Source organism: Stenella coeruleoalba, assembly GCF_951394435.1.
Source record: "Stenella coeruleoalba genome assembly, chromosome: 19".
NCBI lineage: Eukaryota > Metazoa > Chordata > Mammalia > Artiodactyla > Delphinidae > Stenella > Stenella coeruleoalba.
The window spans coordinates 38,863,912-38,878,884 of NC_137165.1; positions in this window are offsets into that span (position 1 = coordinate 38,863,912).

Consider the following 14,973-nt stretch of genomic DNA (forward strand, 5'->3'; position numbering starts at 1 on the left):
TCAAGTGGGCCCTTTCACCACAAGCTGAATGAGGTTCTGGTCCCTGTCGACCACCCTCTACTTTCTCCATTGAAAGGACTAAATTTGAAATGAATATGGTTTCAACCCTGGTTGAGCAGCCCCATTCCACAAAATGGTACTGAAATGCGAAAGTCAAGATCAGGGACTGCGGGAGCTTAGGGTTGAGACCTGCATTTGAATCCTGGTCTCTGCCTCTCCTGTTCGGTGGTGTCCCCACCCCATGTCGGTGAAGCCATTGTGTTCCCCCCAGATGCTCCAGCTCTCTGTGTACCTGAATGCACCCAAGTGGCATCACTTCCTTTCCTCCAGGAGGTCAGGAGGACAGGGGTGGGGAGGTGAGGCAGGGAGAGGTGAGGCAGGGAGAGGAGATGGGTGACACACCCTCCCCTAAGGCAATCTCCTCCTCCAGCCTCCCTTCGAGAAACCTCCTGATGCGAGACTGCACTAGAGGCCACCAAAGGCCTGGGACCTGCAGCGTTAAGCAATTACCGGAGTTACTTCCTGACTCATCAAAGCCGATTTGCCCACCCAGCCAAGTCTTGATTAGCCAAGTCCAGCTGTAAACCCCAAACCTCTTTATCGTTCTTCTTTCTCCCTCCCGCGTCGCCTCTGTGGCCTGTTACTTAGACTTGGAGAATTTAGAGCTGGAAAGAATCTCAGCCTGCTGGTAGGACAGTTTTCAAGTCCTGGCTTGGGGCAAAGTTTGGTGGGGAGGGGGCACTTCTGCTTTAACCAAAGCAATTCTGCTTTTCTCTGTTTTAATACTTAACACGTTAGCGTTCTGGTCAGCGGTGTACTGGTAAAAGCTTAACAGTTTGTTCTCACTGGGGTGGTGATGGAGAAGCTCCCATCTGTAGCATTTGCCAATTTCTGTGGTGTAAATACTCCCACCAAAGCCCATTTCAAGCGATGGACTGGAAGTCACCCAGGGCAAAGTTGGGAAATGCACATAACAGGCTCTTGAGAGTCAGGGCAAGTCAGCAAGTTACACAGCACTAGCTCTGGGCCTTCTACTTAAAAAGAAATGTGAAGACCATTGTCTAGCACTACCTTTTAAAGATGAGGCAACTGAGGCCCAGAAAAAGAGTTGCTGAGGGTCGTACAGCTAACCAGGGCCAGCATCCAAGCCTCTGATGCTGCACCACAGATCTGCTCAGCTTGAACTAGGCAGCGGGGAGGGAAACCAGGAATAACCACAGGCAGTGGCTCTGGGGATGCACAATGTCAAAATAGTGGCTAAAGGGTCTTGCAGCCAACCTTTGCTGGGTACCCAGCAAAGACTAAGCTTCTCCTTAGTCTTCATGGGGGTGAAGAAAAAAACCCCAAATCAAAAGCCCTCAAACTCAAAGAGCCCTATTTTCAACCAATGTCATTCACGTCCTCAGGGAGTGAATTACTCCCCACTCCCAGGCAGGATGACACAGGAAGCACCCTCACCCCCTTTCCCCAAGTCAGCCTAACTTCCAAACCTATTGGAAACCCTTGGGCAATGTGTTGTGCGAGTTGAGGGGGGCGGGGGAAGAACGGGGGGAGAACAAGCCCTTTCAGACAAGTCCAGGAACGATCATTTTAGCAGCTGTTTTATGTTCTTACTGGGTAAGAAGCAAGGAGGGAGTGTGGTGCGATGCTGGGCAAAGGGGCTTGGGCTTCTAGAACCCTGGATTTTAACTCTGGCTCCGCTACTCATTTGAGTGGGTCTCTTCCCCTCTCTAGGTGTCAGTTTCCCATCTGTACAATGAAAGGCTAGAACTTAATGCTTTCCAGGATCTCCTGCTTTTAAAACTCCATGAGTCACTAAGGGGAAATGTGTAGGAGGCCACCCAATAATGTTTCTTCTCCCCTCCCCCACCGGTTGTCCCACTCTTTTTCTTGCTTCAAAAGGGCCCTTTCCTTGCAACTCGGAAGATGCTCCCCACTCTACAGACAATACCCCACAGAGGCTCCCTCCCTCCGATCTCTCTGTACATGGATAGGAGACATGAAGTCTCCCGGGACTGCCTTGGGGCTGCCCCAGCCAGGCAGCTGGCCTCCTGTTTCCTAGAGATTCTTTGTGTCTGTGTTTCTTCCCGAGGTGCTGGGGTCACAGTGCCAAGGAGAAGGAATGAGAGGTGAGGGAATCATCTTTTTTTCCCAGCCTCTGCCCATCTCTCCCCGCTCCAGTCTGGTTGCCAGTAGAGGGGAGGGAGGGTGGGGGGAAGTGGCAACAGAATCCCAGCCTGTCCTGCAGCTTCTCACTCCACTGTTCCCTCCACAGAAGGAACACGGGTCACACCCAACAAGGGCCTTTATCGCCAACCTGGCCCTGCTGCTGCCTGATAGAGCCAAGCCCTCCCCCACCAGATCTCATTAAGGGGTCACTGCTTATGCTTCCCAGCCGCCCCCCATCCATCTTTGGCCACGGTTGACAGACTGGGCCCGGGGGCTGATGTCCGGCAGGTGACAGGGTTAATGGCAGAAGAGGGCAGAGGGCAGAGGCCAGCTAGCTCACAGGGGCGAGAGGGCAGCCTGGGGAGGCCCTGGGTCCATTCCAGCTGGGCAGCCCCTCAAATTATGGCACCTGGGGGAGGGATGAGTCCTGGACCCATCCATCCCCGGGGAAGCAAGGTGGGCAGTGTCGGCCATCTTGGGAGCAGATGGTGGGAGGAGAGACTGTTAGCCTGAGAGCAGGAGAAATAAGAAGCTTAGAAGGGGGAGAAGGGCTGGAAGGAGAGGGAAGAGAATCCCTGTCTATGTGGGCTCGGTGAAAAAATTGCTTCTTAGATCCCTGGATGCTCTTTGGCAAGAAACACTATCTTGCTGATGTGACCAAAGTCAGGTGAGTGTTTTGGAGTGCGTGCCCATGACCCGTCCTGTTTTCCCTCAAAGCTGCCTGTTACAGTGGCCCAGCACTGTGGTTAGGAGCAGGGTTCCAGGGTCAAATAGTGTGAGTCCAAGTCTTGTTTACATCCTCCCTGTGTGAGCCCGGGTTGGATACAACCTCTCTGAGCCTGATTTTCTCCCTCTATGCAATGTAGATCTAATAGTACCCAGCTCCTATGAGGATGAAATGCCACGATGGATGGGAAACACAGCACCTGGCCCACCATGAGTGTTCAATGAGTTTTAGCTGCTCTTGGTAGTAAGAGTATTGTTACAGTATTGGTATCACCTCTGTGGCCTCTCCTCCATCCCTGGGCTTTTCCCAGGCGTTCTGCCTCGGGACCTCCCCTCATTTGACCTCCTACATGCCCAGGATCGCCTGTCTGCTCACCCAGGGAGCTGCTGAATGCTGCTTTGGGGGCAGCTGCCCCCCCTCACAGCTCCCAGAGGAGAGGCCCCACAGGGGCAAGGGTTCGTCATCCCTCGGGGCCTTTGAAGCCCAGGGAGGGGAGGGGCTGCCCTGTGCTCCCAACCTGGGGGGGTCCGGCTCAGCCCTCCACCTCCCACCGTGGGAGGAGAGCCGAGAAACAATGGGCAGAGGAGCGCTGGCTCCGGAAGACCGGCCAGCTGGCAGTCAGGCGCGGGTGTGGCGGGGAGGGGGGGGTGTGGGGGTGTGTGGGGGTGTGTGGGGAGGGGGGGCATGCCCTCCCCACAGCCAGCAGAAAGTCCTCCAGGAGAGCTGATGGTGGCTGGGGTCTCCCCACAGGGGCCCCAGATGGCCAGGGTATCCTAGGGAGAGGAGGAGAGGGGTTGTTGCAGTGGCATCTCTTGGACTGAAGTCCAGAGTCCTCCCGCAGGAGGTGCCAGGATCCCCTCCCCAGTCCCAGGGACCCCCTCCAGTGCACTCGGATCTCAGGGTGGGCAGAGGCACCGACTAGCACGTCTCTGCCCTCCTTCCCGAGCCTGGCTGGAGTGGCTCCCTTGGTGCTGATCGCCTCCATTAGGCCCTCAATCTTGCGAGGATAATGCATGGCCCAGGCTGGGCTGGGGGAGGAGGCCCTCCGGCAGGGGAGCCAGGAGGCCGGACGCAGGCGCCTGAGCAGAATCCCAAGCAGCCAGCCTCAGCTCGAGGCTGCCCCGCGTGGCCAGCAAACCTGGGCCGGGGCAGGGAAGGCATGGAGTCGGGGGGTGGCGGGTCCGTCCCCACCTTCCACAGCCCCTGGCCACCTCTGTACCCTCATGCCAGCTCTACCAACTCCCCACTGCAGCTGAACTCCCAGGGCCTAAGGGGGGCTTCTCCTTGGGGACCTCACCTTCTCCAGGCTTGTCAGCCCTTTGTGGTACCAGAGTCCTGGGTAGCAGGAAACAGCAGCATCTGCCCCCTCAACTGGACCAGAGCCCTGCTCAGCTCAGAGCCTCTGAGGATGACCAGACAAGACCAGAATCAAAAACACCTTGAATAAGGGTGGGAAGACTCAGAACATGAGAATAGTTTCTCTTTCATTGACAAATTCAATCAACTATCACGTGTTCTTCCAAAGGCAGTATTGCTATGGTGTGGCCTGCTCATTGCTAAATTCAGTCCCCTGGGGGTGTTGCCAGCTTCCTCTGATCTCAGTTCATCCCACCGCAACCTCTTCTTCTGCCTTCCGTTGGAAAAGCCTTTTCTATCACCGTGTGTGACCACTGTGCACTTGACAGCAGCACCCTTCCACTGCCATGGGCGTGTCTGAGTCTCCCCACCCTGCCAGGTGGAAGGACAGGTGTTACTGTCCCCAGAAGGCAGCGGAGCCTAACAGTGAGGGGCTTGGGCCCTGGAGTCAGACAAATCGAGGTTGCACACCAGCATCCCTGCTTACCAGCTGTGTGACCTCGGGCGAGCTTTTGAACTTCTGGGAGCCTGAGTTTCTTTATCTACTAAATGGGGATTAAACCAGCATTATCGTACACATTGGTTATGAGAATTTGTTAAATAAGATAATACTGGGAATTCCCTGGTGGTCCAGTGGTTAGGCCTCAGTGCTCTCACTGCTGAGGGCCTGGGTTCAATTCCTGGTCGGGGAATTAAGATCCCACAAGCTGCGCGGCATGGCAAGAAAGAAAAAAACACAATAATAATACTATTAACATAAGGCATTTAGCACAGTGCCTGGCACATTATAAATGCTTAAAAATGGCAAAGGGAAAAAATAACTTTAAAAAATCCTTATGTTATAGGTGAAGAAATGAGGCCCCGGAAAGTGAGAGATTGGGCTGAATCACAGAACTAAAGACGGTGCTGAAGTGAGGTCTCCCGACTCCCAGTCAAGTGCTCTCTCCACAACAAACCTGACAGGTGACTTCCTGCCCCACCTTGGCTGGTTCTTTCTCACCCTCCTGCCCCACCCCTCACCCAAGTTCTCCTGCTTCCAACTCCGGGACAGCAGGCCCCGCGCCAGCCTCTGAGTTCTCCTCGTGCGTGAAAGGCTGACTCTTCCTTCCTGTCAGGACAGAGTGGAACTGTTTGCAGTAATGGGAGCTGCAATCAGAATTCAAGGCCCATAATTCACCGGTGATCAGATAGAGGAGAGGTGCCAGGACAGTTATATTAATAACTGTGTCATTAAAAACTAGCAAGTGAAGTTCTCCTAAAGCAGGTGCTGGTCAGGATGGCTGGGTTTGTTTATTTATTTATTTTTCCCTGCAGGAGCAAACAGGGCCACCGAGGGAGAACATTTAATTATCTCTTGAAATGATGCTAGTAATAAGTTGGGCGGGTTAGGAGAGCTGTCAACAGCTCCCACCAGACCTCCTTCGACCTTTCTGAACTCCTATCTTTTACTTGGCCTTGTTTTATAAGGGGCCAACGACTCCCTTCTGGCTTAGCTGTGTCCCTTGTTTAGAGCTGCTGTCTGTATTAGCAAAATGTGCCTTTTTTTCATCAGCCAAGCAAGTGAGAGTGACCGTCTATTCCTTGCCAGAAATCAGAATGTGCTGTGTGACATGGAAAAGAGAGGGGACTTCTAGGGACAAAGCCTTTGAAATAAGCGTTGTTCTGGAAAATCAGGTCCACAGAGATCCAATAATAATAACATAAATAACCCTCATAATGAACATTTATGAAGCATAGACAACGAGCTAGTTTCCCTCTGGGCACTTTGCATGTGTTAAACTATTTGATTTTCATAATAACCCTGGGCAGTGGGTACTATTATTATCCCATTCTATGAGTGAGCAAAGTGAGGTCTTAAAGCTGGTAGGTGGTGGATCTGGGATTGAGTCCCGGCCATTCTGACTTCCCAGTCTGTGTTTTCACCAGCTACACTGCCTCGAATATTCTTCTTCTCCGGGTATGGGAATTCCTGGCCTGAGCTAAGTAGATCATTCCTGAAGTCGGAGAACTCCTTCCTGCCTAATACAGTCACACCTCTGGTACCCTGAGTACCTCCTCTGAGCCAGGCACTAAGCTAAGAAACATGTTATGTGCATGATCTCACTGAGTATGTTACCCACGAGGTTGGTGGTTCCCACTCTGCAACTAAGTATATCAAGGCCCAGAGGGGTCTAAAGGCAGACTGTAGCTAGCAAGTACCACAGTCACAACCAGGGCTGACTCTGCACGCCCAGCTGCCCCATACAGGCAGCTTCTCCCACTTCCCATGCCAAGATTTTTATGATTCTGGTACTCCGGGATCAGGTTTGACCAAGCCCCGTTGTCAGGAGTTTAACTCATGTCTAAGATGCCCAGATTCCCAAGGGTGGGGTCCTAGGCCAGGCGACCCAGCCAGAGACAGGCACAGACAGGAAGGCACAGGGAGTCTTTTAATTTTACATTAGAAGAGAAGGTTCCCTCCCCCATGCTCCTCCCCCTCCCCCTGCCTCAGCTCCCTTCCAATCACGTTAGAGACCCCAGAGGGGGCTTGACCTCTGTCCTCAGGGGAGGTCAGCTGGGGTGACCCTGCCTGTGTGCAGGATCCCGTGAGAGAGGCCCAGCTGCAGGCCCCGGAGGGCTGGAAGCGCACCCGGAAACGAGCTCGGGGTCACTGGGGGCGGCCGGGCTGAGGGAGGGGCTTCCCTGGCCCTTTGTGAGCTGACGGGCAGGGGGAGATTAGTTCCACAGGCAGCCCCTGTGTCTCCAGAGAAAGGAGCTATTATGGAGCGACTCAAAATACAGGGCACAGCTCGCCCCACCTCCCCTTTTATCGCCATGGAGATGAGGGAGGCGGTGGGGGGAGGGGGGGGGGTTAGGCAAGCAAAGAAGGGAGGGAGAAGGCAAGGCAGGTGAAAACGGGAGGAGACGCCAGGAGGTGGGAGTAGAAGCCAGCACGAGGAAGAGGGGAGCTGGCCAGAGGGAAGAGCGCTGAGCTTTGTCTACCCAAGTGGCTGGAGGGAGCTCTCTCTCATGGCAGCCTCTCCGCATCCTGCCCACCGGGTCACAGACACTGCCTGGGGGCTACCAGGGCTTGCCCACTACCCTGCAGCTGGCCCTGTGACCTCTGAGGGTGAGGGGTCCGACCATCTGGGATTACCTTTGAACGTGGCCACGTGGAAGGCAGCTGGTGAACAGCTGCTAGGCCTTGTCGAGCTTCTGGCCATACCAAGTGCCCCCAGTCCTTGACTCTCAGAGTCATCTTACCCAATCTCCCATCCTCTGCAGCGTCCCCACCAGGTATTGACCCCGCGTCAGCCTCAGGTCCTCAGTGATGGTGACTGTCTCACCTGTGTGTGCTCTGAGGAGCACCTTTGGTTGCCATAAGAGGCTTCCTTATATTAGGTAGAAACCTGCCTTCCTCTTATGTCCACACACAGGCTTAGTTCTGCCCTCTGGGGCTGCACAACCGAATAAGGTAGGCATGTAATGCATCTTGTAGAAAGAAAGGATAAAAGTCTGACACTCCTTGACATGAACTATTTGGAAAAAGCTGCTGAGAAGGTAAATTTGTTGGGAAAAAAAATAATAGTCCATAGTTTACAAAAATATCCAAAGCTAACTGGAAGTACTGGGATGGGAAGTGATTCCAGCCATCGAACGCAACACTGGGTGGGCAGAAGACAGGACATTTCAAGATGCCAGTGTCCTGGGTGCTGCCCTGATGTCAACGCAGGGCCTTTGTATGTTTCTGTAAACTAGGCATTTGGTGAATACCTAGCCCAACGGACACAGATAGAGCCCAGGGTCGGAATTTGCCAGGGGATTGTGACTGGTCTTTGGCCCTATGCCTTGGTATCCCTGCAGCAACCTGGAGAAATGTCCTCCATTGCAGATAGGATGTTCTTGAAAAGAGGGGCTAGCTCCTAGCAAGAAGCCAGAGGCTGTGTGTTCTTATCAGAAATGTAGAAAGGAAAGGAATGTCCTCTTTGAAAGCCAGAAGTTTCCAGGCAGAAAGATTTGTGATTCCATAGTTTGGAGAGACTCAAGGCTTCTGGGCCAAGGAATTCCCTGGCAGTCCAGTGGCTAGGACCACTTGGCAATCTCAACCACTGCTGAGATTGATCCCTGGTGGGGGAACTAAGATGCCGCCCTCCCCCGCCACAAAAAAAGGATTCAGGGCTGACTGGGGTCCTCCAATTGAGCAAAATTACAAGTTCCAGCCTGTACTCTGGGAAGCCTCTGGCCTAAGGCTCTCCTTCCAAGGTTGGTCAGTCATGAGGCTGCATGGGGCAGGGAGGATAGAAGAGGGACAGAAGGCAAATCCCATCATGGAAGAAGAAGAACTTGGGGCTCTCTCGTTACCTTTTGGTTCCTCCCCGCACTGCCCCGCGTCGGGAGGCTTAGGAAGCAGCTGCACAGGCAAACATTTAGAACAGCTGCAGTTTGGGTGCGCCGGGCAGCAGAGATAACATGAGGCTTGTGGTCACGCTAACAAAGGCAACATCCTATGCTCGAGAACAGTTGTTTCAAAATGCCAGGCTTTGGCAGATGTTGGAGACGGCCCTGATTCTTGCATTTGAGAGAAAAAGGAGAGGAGTCCAGGGCTCCTCGTTTGAGCCTTGGCTGTCAAGAAAGGCAGGCGTCGCTGCTGTTGTCTCTTCCCATTCAGCACTGGGGCTCCTGCCCAAATGCTCGTGTCCAGATTGTATTTATGACTGTTTTAAGAAGGAGTGACAGAGCCTTTTAATATCCCTGACAGCCCGGGATGTTTTAATAGATGGTGGAGCCGGGATGCGGGAGTTAAGAGAAGAGAGCTGAGTTGCTGAGAGAGCTGTCAGGCCTGGTTTCTATGACAGACCTACTGATCCACTCGACGACGACAAAATAAATACGGGGCCATGTCTCTCCTCGGCCCCGTCAGGTTGACAGACAGTCCGTCACCATTGTATGTCATCTTTCACCTCCTAATCACTCGGGCTTAGGGGACCTGCCTTTAACGGGGAGTCCCTACAGGATTTCCACCCAGTCTGCCTCCTGAGCATGAGGCCTCCCTTTCAACCACCGGTGCTCCAGCTGGCATTCCCCAATTTTCTCCATTTCAAACAGAACTCTTCTACCTATAGAGTTCTGCCTCACTTGTTGCTTTTTGTTAGAGGTGATTATAGGTCTGATGCGACAGCTAGATAATCAGATGGAATGAGTGGTGGGGACGGTTGCACAACGATGCGAATGCACTTAATGCCACTGAATGCACAATGCCATGTACCTGCACAAAGCGGTTTTTTTGGGGGTTTTTTTGGCCACTCCACGTGGCATGTGGGATCCTAGTTCCTGACCAGGGATTGAACCCGTGCTGCCTGCAGTGGAAGCGCAGAGTCTTAACCACTGGACTCCCAGGGAAGTCCCTGCACAAAGGGCTAAAGTGGTCAATTTTATGTTCTGAGCTGGGTCAGGTATTTTAACACACACACACACACACACACACACACACACACACACACACACACACACGCATGGATGGAGGAAGAAACAGAGAGAGATGCCTCGGACCTTTGATCCCTTCTAACATGGGTGTTCGACCGTGTAAACTTATGACCTGTATAACCTGTGGCAAGACTATTCCCAGGGTCTCTACTCCCATAAAAACAGTCCTCCGCCCTCCTCCCTGGGCCCAAGGTCATTTCTGGAGTTGAATTTCTGGAGGCCCCCTAGACACATGTTTCCAGCCCCAGGTTTGGGGCTAAAGCCGCATTGGTCACACCATCAGCAGGTCCTGGCAGGTGAGGCCTAAGGGGCTCTCTCACTTTTTTTTTTTTTTGGTCAGGGAAAAGAAGGGCAGCAAATCCAGGGCCACGACCTTGTTCTTTCTCGAGTGGCTGAAAGAAACCCAAAAGATGGCACGGAGTACCCCCTTCCCCACGTGTGAAGTTGTGCTGGATCTGCTCCCCGCCACTCGGGGCTCCCCTCTCTCCTACCCCACAACGATGACGATGGTTAAGGGGCAGCCCTTGTGCTCCTCGATCCTGGTCCCCGGGCCGCAGCTACAGACAAGTGCCTCCCTCCACCCACACCGGCCCAGGGTTCTGCGTTCGAGTCCTCTGCCAGGAGAGAGTTAAGGGCTTGGGTTTAATTTGCCCGTTAATCACAGTTAAAAGAAGTAATGAGCGTCTCCCCAAAGCCTGGGTGTTTCTCTGCAGATTAAGCAGCAATTTGCATAGCCCCTTCATTCATCCCCCGCCTCCCCCTGTGGGGCGCTTGTCCTTTCAGACACAGCCAAGCGCAGCCTGCGGCAGGGCTTTGACAAATGGCTTTGCTGCGCGAGGTTTGGGCGAGAGGGAGGGAGGGGAAGGCTGGAAGGGAGAGGGCAGCTCCCGACACTTATGGATAGCTGGGGCGTTAAATAGTGCAGAACTTTTTATTTAGACAGGCAGGAGAAGTTTAAATATTCAAACTCGTTTTCTTTGTAGCCTGGGGAATGAGAGGAGGGTGGCAGGCAGGAGAGGTAAGAGTTTACTCAGGGCTGATGTACCCACCACCTGAGAGGAAGGGCATCTGGAGGACATGGAGATCTGCGGTCAGCTGGCACCCTGGGCTTCTTAGCCCGGGAGCAGGCTTGACACCCTCCTCCTGGGCCCTGGGATCTGCCTTGCAGCCTGGGAGCAGCTCCTGGGGCCTGATGACTCGGGGTACAGAACAGCTTGTTCAGAGCCCAGCATGTGGGCAGCACTCAGTAAGCGGTGTGGGTGGGGGTGGTGACCCCAGCTTCGGCAGCAGACCTGGGTCTATGAAGCAGTGAGATCTGCGAGAGGATGGGACAGCAGTTCTCCTCCCTAGAAAAGCCCTCAACCAAACAGGGAGAGAAGAGAGGCAGGCCCAGGAGATCCTCCCAGGTCAGGCATACTCACGAGACAGCTGTGGATTGGATTTTAGTCTGACCATTGGTTCATTTTAAAAGCCGGCTTAAACCCAATTTCCTTCCCAAACTTCTTGATGGGACTTTTCTTTTTTTGCTTAGTTGTGAGCCATTTTAGAAGGCAAAGTCAGCTGAGGCCCAGTTGACTTAAGTCAACTGAAGTTTGGAGAAGTTAAGTTTGAGATTCCAAAGGGGACACAAAAATGAGCAAGACCCAGTCCCTGCTCTTAAGCAGTTCAGTCTGGGGCGCACACCATACGAAGGCACTGTCATATAGTTGATAGGTGCTCCCCGAAGGGCATCTACACACAGCTTCAGGGATGCTGCCAAGGAGGGAGGGGCTCATTCTGCCTGGGAACTGGCAATGTCCACAGAGATGTGTTCAGGCCTCAACTGAGCTGGGTCAGAAAGGCAAGGTGGGGCCAAGAAGAGGTTTGGGGACACACGTGGGTTTGCTGTTTTGGGTGGATACCCAGGCCGGAAAGTTAGGGGGAGGTTCGAATATCAAGGGCTGGCCTGCTACACTAGGAATTTGGGGAGCTGAGGGGGCATCAGAGTTTCTAAGTAGAGAAATGATTAGGGTGACAAAGCACATGGAAAAGGTGGATTAGAGGTGAGCCAGCAGAGACTGGGAGCCTGTTGATAGAATAGAAATAGCAGATATCAGGGAGGGATGCAGGGTGGGACGGGGATGATAATGGGCTTGGTTTGGGACATGTTAGGATATCTGGGACATATGGAACCAGGACCCGAACACAGGTTTCTAACCTCAGTCCAGGCTATTTGCAGTCCACCACCCCTCACAAGCTGACAGGTGAGTCTTCCCGTGTCAGGCACCATCTGGGTGCTGCACACGTTCACCACAGCTACCCACCCTGAGGTTGGTAGTATTGTCCTCATTTCACTGGTGAAGGAAATGAGGTGCAGAGAGGTCCAGGGACTCACCCGAGGTCGCACTGGTAGCAAGAGCAGAGCCAGGATTTGACCCAGGCAGTCTAGATCTAGAGAAGATGCTAATCACTACCGCGTTGCTTTGCCTGCTGTCTTCTTGTTACTGTTATTAGATTGTGTGTGTGTGTGTGTGTGTGTGTGTGTGTGTGTGTGTGTGTGTACAGGAATGGGGAGGAGAGGAAAATAAACAAGTGGCAATTAGAAGATGAAATAGGGAAAAAAAAAAGATGAAATAGGGGATGGGAATCCCCTGGTGGTCTGGTGGTTAGAACTCGGCGCTCTCACTGCCAAGGGTCCGGCTTCAATCCCTGGTCAGGGAACTAAAATCCTACAAGCTGCATGGCACAAACAAAAAAAAAATTTTAATTAAAAAAAAAAAAGGAAATAGGGGAATTCCCTGGCGGTCCAGTGGTTAGGACTCTGCGCTTTCACTGTCGAGGCCCCGGGCCCTGGTTGGGGAACCAAGATCCTGCAAGCTGCATGGTGCAGCTAAAAAAAGAAAAAAGATGAAATAGAATTGTAGTAACAGGACAGGCGGGTGGATGAAAAGGCAGGAAGAGCCGCAGGATCTGTTTCTAGGGGAGAAACTGTGTAAGCAACACCTGTAGAATTAACGAGGGAGACAGACACGAGAGAGCAGGATTAGCTCCTGTTCCCCAAGGCCTGGGATCTGCTTTTGTTTTTTTGGTCCTCAGCTCCAGGCCAGTTCTCTGGAGCAGATCATATGAGTGAGATTTTTGGCCTGAATGATGCAGAGAATCCCCCTGCCCCGCACTGGCTTTGGGAAACTAGTTCTAGATGTGTAGGACCCCACGTCTCCCTGGCAAGCCCTCAGTGGGCAGCTGGAACCCAGATGAGTAATCATTAGCATCTACTTAGCCCACATTCAGGGTCAACCATCGTGGGCTGCAGTGCAAATGGATCCTACGCTTTGAGAACCAGACTTCGAAAGGACACAGTAGCGTCTATGCAGGAAGAAAGGCTTCATCTGAGCAGAGAGATTGTGAGTAGGCTTGGGCATTGGCTGGATTTGGCTGGGTGAGAGGATTTTGGAAAGGTGACTCTTTCCTTATCTGAAGCAGGTAATGACTGGACTTAGCTTAAGTAGTGAGAGCCTTAAATCTCTGGGAAGAGGCGGCACTGAAGTAATCATAAAAGTAGAATGTGTTCTTGACAATACAATTCGCATCAAACTAAGGATTCCAAGGGTGTAATCTGGGCCCATCTCCTCTTTGTCTCTCCCTGGTTTAAAATTTTTATTTATTAATTTTTGTGGCCATGCCATGTGGCTTGAGGGATCTTAGTTCCCCGACCAGGCATGGAACCCGGACCCCTGGTAGTGGAAGCGTGGAGTCCTAACCACTAGACCGCCCAGGAATTCCCTGTTGTTTGTTTTGGCAATTCCAGAAACCTGACTGCTCAGAACTTGGTCCTCAAGCTCTACAAGGAACCTCTCACCTCCCCCTTCCAAGAAGGAAACAGAATGAAGAGTCCTTAGCTTTGTTTCACAAACCCAAAGTAAGAGCTCACATTTCTCCAGCGAGCACTTACTCTGTGCCAGGCACTGTTTGAAGACCTCTGTGCACATTAACTCATTTAATCCTCACAACTTCTGAGGCGACTCTGAGACGAACAAGCAGGAACCTAAATACAATCAGAGTGATGCTCAGGGAAATCTGGGAGCAGATCGGAAAGACACAGAGCTGCCCTCCTGAGGGGTCAAACAGCCAGGTGGGATCTTCAGTGCCATAGGGTGGTCGGGAATGTGGGACCCAGGAAGCAAAGCACAGGGGCAAAGCCAAATGGGGCTAAAGATTCTGGAGAATAAATCCAATGTTATGGAGTCAAAGGCTTTTAGGAAACCAGTTACATGAACCCAGGGGTTGAGTGGGCCTTCGTTTCACCAGATAAGCAGTGAAATGAGCCCAATTCCTCTGAGAGAACAGTCCCCTAGCCCCACTGCTTACTAAGGTGGCCAAACTCTGCTGAGAAAACCTTCTATTAAACCCACTTCCTGTCCTGCAAAGATGGCCAAATTTCAGCACATCCGATGTCCCCCGTCGGCCCCAGGCAGGGCAGAGAAGGCCAGCAAGGCACTCCTCTGCGAGGGCAGAAGCGAGAGCTTCGGAGGCCTGAACCCAGCCTGCCATGGTCACATGACCACAGGCTTCTCCCCAAAGCTGGGCGCCAGCGAGCGAAGAGCCCATGTAATAGCTGGTGATTGGATGAGGGGCATTAGAGTGGGCAGGCGTAGCTTGCCTCGGTGAGCTGGTGGCAGCTGCCAGGAGCAGGCCAGAAGGCCGGTGGAGCCAGCCGCCAAACAGGTGGGCCAGGAGGTAGCGGACATTCTCTCAGAGAGAAAGGGACTGAGAGACGCAGACAGCGCCCCCCGCCGAGAGCCTTCGCAGCAGCTGAGGGCAGGATGCAGCCCGCTCAGGCCCCTCGATGTCCTTCTATTCCAAGGACAGTTTTACCTCGACATTCCATACCAATATTTTTCCATCTTCAGTTCCTAGACTTTCAATCCCCCCAAAAGGAGGGAGGTGAACAGGCGAAGATTGGGGGGAAGTGATGGGCTGACATTAATTGATAGGAGCGGCTTCGAGCAGTTCATGCCGCCTTATCTCTCTCTCCTCTGGATAGCGTGTGTCCGCTGGAGTCCGCGGGGTCGGTGATTAATAGGGGCCATCACTCACTGTCCAGGACGGCTGAAAGGCAGCAGGGAGGGGGCGGCCCTCCCCAGAACTGAGATAACAAGCAGCAGGAATAATGAGTGGTGTCACTCCACTTTTCATTTTGATGGAAAGTCATTACGGGAGTCAACGCCAGCGACAAAGAGCCATGAATCAACTGCTCTGCTATGAAATTAAAATCGAAT